Source organism: Alligator mississippiensis, chromosome 13, assembly GCF_030867095.1.
Source record: "Alligator mississippiensis isolate rAllMis1 chromosome 13, rAllMis1, whole genome shotgun sequence".
In the NCBI taxonomy this organism is placed as follows: Eukaryota; Metazoa; Chordata; order Crocodylia; family Alligatoridae; genus Alligator; species Alligator mississippiensis.
The window spans coordinates 47,643,056-47,649,208 of NC_081836.1; positions in this window are offsets into that span (position 1 = coordinate 47,643,056).

The window sequence follows — 6,153 nt, forward strand, 5'->3', positions numbered from 1 at the left end:
GGGCTAGCCTTGGCCCAAGCTGTCTGCTTCAGCCAAGCAGGGAGATGTGCTCCAGCGCCCTTTGGCTTCTGACCTGGGCCACTGCAGGCATGTGGCTGCACTTCTGGAACCAAAAGTAAATGTCTGTTCAATTGCTTTTTGGTTCAATCTGTGCAGCTTAGATTAACCTGCAAAGATTGAATGGATTCAGGCTTGGCCTTTTTGACTGTCTGAACTTAACCGGAAAGGCGTGAAACTCCCAATGCCCACCCACACCGAGAATCCTTTCAGTCCATCAAGCTTCTTCCTTCAGCCAGAAGGGAGAGGGCAGCTCTCACCATGGCAGCATCATCAAGGAGATCCTCTGTGGGTCCAGACTCCTGGTGGGGAGGAGGAATGGAGACTGGGGTGTCCAGACAGAGGAGCATGTAAGCCTGGCCAAGGCCTCAAATCTACAGAACATGCACAGCCTGTAATGAGTCCTGAAGGATGCAAAGTGCTTCCCCCCTGCTGAAATGCAGCAACACCTGGGTGGAAGGCAGCAAGCAGCCACTATGCAGCAAAACTGGCAGAGCAAAAACCTAACCCTGCTGACCATTATTGTCTACAGGGCACAGTTAGAGGTAATGTTTAGTGAGATCTCACCACACTATAAAATCTACCTCATTTGGCAAGATGAAGGCCTGAGGTGAAGTTACTAGGACTGAATTTGTGCTTCCAAGGAGTCTAGATATTTCAGACCAGTACACCATTCCCTCTAGCAACTTCTGGAGCATTTGCAAAGATTAATGGAACAATATCCAGAAAAGTAATGATCTGATTATTGGACGGAAGGATTTAAGAGGTGTTTAAGGTAGCAAGGATTTTTTGGGGGGGGGGGAGTAGGGTGGGAGGAGAGGTATCCTCTCCAAGATTAGTTAAACTCCAGACACAGGTCACACACACACAGCTTCATCTCAGCAATAAGAGATTTTGTGACAGCACAGACCAACAGGAGCCTAACTAAAGGGCAAGCACTTTTATTTGAGGAGCATGCTTGTAAATCACAGACAAATTTTCATTCCCTTTCCTTTCCAATTTATGGTGACCATTTCTGCCCCAATCAGTGAGGTTGAGAGCCTGTCATGTCATGTCATAGTGCTGGAGAGGCAGTCAAGTTTCTCCTGATTAAAATTGGACACAATTAGCTTTCACCAGGGAGAGGGAAGGCGACTGTTCTCAAAGCACTGAAAGCAGAAGGCATTCAGCAACAGCTTCTGTCCCCAGAGTCTGGAAGGGTTTGGGGAGAATTCAGATTGAAGTGCTATGTGTCATGTTTTCTAGGCAAAGCCAAGTATCTGGTTAACAAAAGGACCAAAGGCTGGACCCCCTTCTCGGTTACAGAGCTGTTAGAGTTGCCCCCAGCAAGCCGTGTGTTGCAGTGTTGTGCTTTGTTTTGTTTTAAGCAGGAAGTCAGATTGCTTTCTTTATGGCCAATTATAAGGTGGCTGAAAAAACACCTACAATAAAAGACAGCTGATGTGCATTGGCAAATCAGCTCTTTTTCCATTAGAGTAGCTGTTAGTTACTGTTTAGAGAGTGTGTGCCCTCCTGAGAGAGCAAATTATTTATGGCAGTGCATTAATTAGCTTTTTCAAGGCTTGGAATGGGTTCCAGCTGCAGGGATAACTACAGTTGATACATGCTTGAAGTAGGAAGAGCTAATCCTGTTGAATCTAATGCCAGTGAAAAGGAAAAGCCCTTTCAGCAAGATTCAGGGGGGACCCAGGGTTTCTTTGGGCTGGGTGTAGTATCCTGGTCAAACATCGAACTCGGGCTATTTTTTGGTAGAGTGCCCCAGGCTTGCCCACTGGGGAAATCAAACAGGTCATGGCCCAGTCCTAAAGGGGCTTCCACCTCCGGTTTTGCTCTCAGCTGCACTGGTATCTGGTCTCTCTACCAAGTCCAGGTTTTTACTAGCACTTCCCTTTTCAATCAACTTCTGATTTAGTCCGTGACTGTATTTGGCCCTGGGGACACACTTGCCTATGGGACTTCCATGTGCAGCTCAGGCTTCACACTCAACTGTCTCTCTTCTGTCACTTTTAGCAGCACAACAGTGCTAATAGTAATTTCCCCCTTCACTCACCCTAGCTTCACAGCAGGGTAACTCAAGTGACTTCCATGGTGTTCTTCCTGGTTCACCCCAGGATCAGCTCTCTGCAGTAGTCACCTTGTCTGTCTCTTACTATGCAAATGTCTGGAATGGTTCAAACTTGCTGCTATGGTTACCCAGGAGTCATTGACTGTGTGGGTCAGCTCAGAACAGGGCTTTAAACACTACATTCAGGATAGAGACTATTGTCTGAACTCCTACTCTTTCAAATGATGTTTCTTATGCATTGCACAGAGAAAGAGAGCTTTTTCTGTAACCCTACCTAAAAAAAATATCAGGAAAATATTTTGTAGGGTCCAATGGCAGTGGCTAATGTTGGAAGTAATCAAGAATAAAGAGGCTGGTTTCTCATTGGAGGCTTTCTGGGACAACTATTAAGATATTGAGCAATTTATGAAAAAGGAGCTGAACAGAGTAGCCCGTGCTCAGTTGCGCAGTATAAATCGATCTGTTGGAGGCGGCCATGGAGTGACTCCACATTTACTAGGCTCGTGCGAATAGGGAAATATTCAATTCACATTCGGCCGATTCGGATGGCAGTGATTTGACTCAGTGATTTGAATCACTGTCCCCATTTGATTTGGCCGAATCAGAATCGGAGATTCAGTGCCGATTCAGATCAGTCGGGGAGAGGCAGGCACAGCTGGGTGGCTACAGGTTCTCCTGCAGCTCCTCTGGCTCTGCCTGCCTCTCCTCAGGTGGGGGGAGCTGTGGAAGAAGCCCCCATGGCTGTCCTGACTGGCCACATGCCCTGGCCAGCCCAGCCTCCCAGCACTTAAAAAAAAAAGCCCCGTACTCACTGGCTGCAGCAGCAGTGATCAGGACCTCTGAGGGCTCGTGGCAGGGCCCCCCCACACAGTGCGGGATAGTAGGGGGGGGCGAGCCTGGAGTCTACAGAGGTTGAAAACCACTGCCCTAGTTGCACTGGGGCCAGCCTGGATGTAAATCCAGGGTAGTTTCTGCCTGACACTCGTGTGGCAGCTGCCCCATTACATGGGCGCAGCATGGCTCGGCAGGGCGCTGTGCACTGTCTGGGAGCTGGGACTACTGGGGCTGAGTGGTGCTGGGCTCCAGGTGACAGGGGGAGCCACCCCAGCTCCCAGACAGCATGCGGTGTCCTACCGAGCCACGGTGCACCTGTGCAATGTGACAGCTGCTGCGTGGGTGCCAAGTGGGGGGGGGGGCAATCCCCACTGCCCTGCACTGTGTGTTGGGGGGCCCTCTTCCATGAGCCCTCAGAGGCCCTGATCGCTGCATCTACAGCCAGTGAGTTCAGGGCTTTTTTTTTTTTTAAGTTCCGGGAGGCCGGGGCTGGGCACAGGATGAGGCCGGGAAGGGTGGCCATGGGGGCTTCTGCCGCAGCTCCCCTTGCCCGGAGAGAGGCAGATACAGCCGGAGGAGCTGCAGGAGAATGTGCAGCCGCCCGGCTGTGCCTGCCTCTCCCTGGTCGATCTGAATCTCTCTGAATCTTTTCCACATCAATTCAGAGGCTTCACATTCGATTCGACCTTTTACTGGGTCTCCCGATTCGATTCAGAATCAGCTGCTGAATCTCCTCTGAATCGAATCAGCAACCAAAGCTTTGCACAGCCCTAATATTTACAGCTCTGTAACTGAGAGCACAATGTGACACCATGCTTGTTTAAAGGCTAGATTCACCCTTGTTCTTTTTGTGTAGCACAATATTTTGGGAGACATAAAGTGGTCCTTTGGCTAAGTACCTTAGCATTTTACAGTGTTTGTTGGATAAAATACTCATGTGATGTTTGGGAGTGTCTGCTCTAGAAAGGGAGGCTGAGGTTTTCAAAGGAGACTGCAGATTTGCGTGTATCTTAGTGTCCAGTTGCTCAAATGGAAGTCCCCTTTGGCTGTGTTTACACCGCTGCTGACAGGTGCCCTCAAATCCATGCTCACTGACCATCTATGCTGGCAACACCAAAGCTCAACACCTGGCTGCCACCCAGCCCACGTCTAACTGAGCATCGGGCCTCACAGTTAATCTGCCTCCTAGCCTGGCCCTCCTTGGCATGTGCTGAGAACTTGCCTGCTTGTGGGAGGCCATGTGCACAGGAAATCAGCCACTTGCAATCCCACAATTCCGTGTTCTTAGCTTCTTGTTCTTCTGCACGTCGCAGCCTCTCTGTATTATTCATTAAGCATCAAGCCTAGAAGAAGAGAGGTCTAGACCCTGATTCTGAGAAGGGATTTTCTGAAGAACGGGAAATGGGTAGCTGTAGTTGCAGCTCACAACATTGTGCTTGGGGGCACTGTGACATGAAACCACCCCTTTCCCAGCTTTTGTGGTAACCTTCAGGGCTCACCCCGAAGAGCGGTATGGATGGGTAAGTTTGAACCCATATTTGTCTTTTCTTGAACCTGGGTTGCTCTGGGGGCTGAGAGGTCCTCAGCTTAATTGGAGCAGTGTCTTGGTCCTGCAGTTTCCAAAAGTTGCGCTTTAGATGATGCTTCTGTGTGCTTAGGTCTTGCCCAGCATGTTCCTGTGTTGGGCCTATGGAGGCCCTTGAAAAAAAAACTTCATGGGTGTCTTAACATGCATGGAGGGAAACCGCTTATGTTTTTTTCTAGGCAGACAAGGTTCTTTGAGCAAATGTGGTATCTTTTATTAGACAACTAAATGGCTGGAAAAAATATTGTTCTTTGCAGGCTTTTGGGCACAAACACAGTCTCTTCAGGCATCGGAAGAGTCTGGTGGTGTTTTGTGTTCTCCTGGATGGAATAGAAGCCAATATACAAAATACAGATCTTGGGTTATCAGATGGCATGTTTCTCCAGGCACTTCACTGAGCATAAATGCAAAGAGGATAGAGCAGGGGCTGAGGATCTGGCCTATGATGATGGAGTAAAGGAAGGTGAAGGTTAAGTCCCACTGACTTAACTAGTGGAGATGCTTTCTGCTCAGCCTTTTGTTAGAGCAAGTCTAGGCACACTGGTAAAAATGAGTTATGCGGGTGAAATGCAAAACATACTGTCACTTTAAAGCTATTTGGAAAAGAGGCTGGAATAGGTTATTCTGAATCACCAAGGCTTTGTTGTGCTCTTTTTAAAATGTTTTTTTGTTCCTGCACCCAGTAATTTTGACTGCCTGCGTGTTACAGCTGTGTTTCTCTCTGAGATAGTGTCAATCCGTCTAAAAGGGGAATTTGCTTGCATCACTGAGTACAGTAATTATTGCTGCAAAATATCAGAAAGAGGCCTGCTACTTCTCATGCATTCCAAAGGGGACTCCATACCGACTCATTACAGACATAAGAGGAGGCAGTTCTTTTTTACCAAAATATTAGTTTCCTCTAGCTTTTCCCTGTCTTTGTGGATGTTTTGAGATTGTCTTGGTGACAGTGTGATGGCTCAGCCTTTTGTGACTCGGGAGCTGATGCCTTGGTTTGTATTTCCTGGAAGTTATGAAATCCCCAAACTGGTTTCTGGCCATGTAACTGGAAGAGGGGCGGTTGCAACTTCTTTTTTGAACATGCTTTGGTTCTTCGTGTACATTTTTGTGGCCTGCATTGGCTGTCACTTGGAGTGAGGAAATCAAACTAAAAACAAGGTCCCTTTAACTAGCAACAGGAAGCTGCCGTTCAGATTTGATGGGAGCAGGACTGGACCCCAGATCTGTAAATTTACAGGAATAACATTTGTGCAGTTTTCTTCCATGCGAAGGGTGCTGATTTTTGAGGAGCAGCCTTTGAGCTCAGCAGTGTCAGTTTTCTTAATGTAAAATAATTTTCTCAGGTCACAGTAATTGCACGGCTGGACTGATGAGGTGGGAAGGGGGGAAACATGACTTGGCATAAACCATTAGATTACGAATGGAGAAACATTGTGAAAAGAGCCTGATTGCTGCAGTATTAAAAGTGCAACGAGGGAAAATGCTTTCTCTGAACTCAGCAGGAGGCATGGGAAAGCTTGTTTGACTGGCCTTTCAGAACGAACCTACGTCATTTTGATCTTCACGAGTACTGAAAACAATGTCTCCCACTCAGCCTTTGCCTGAAGGTCAG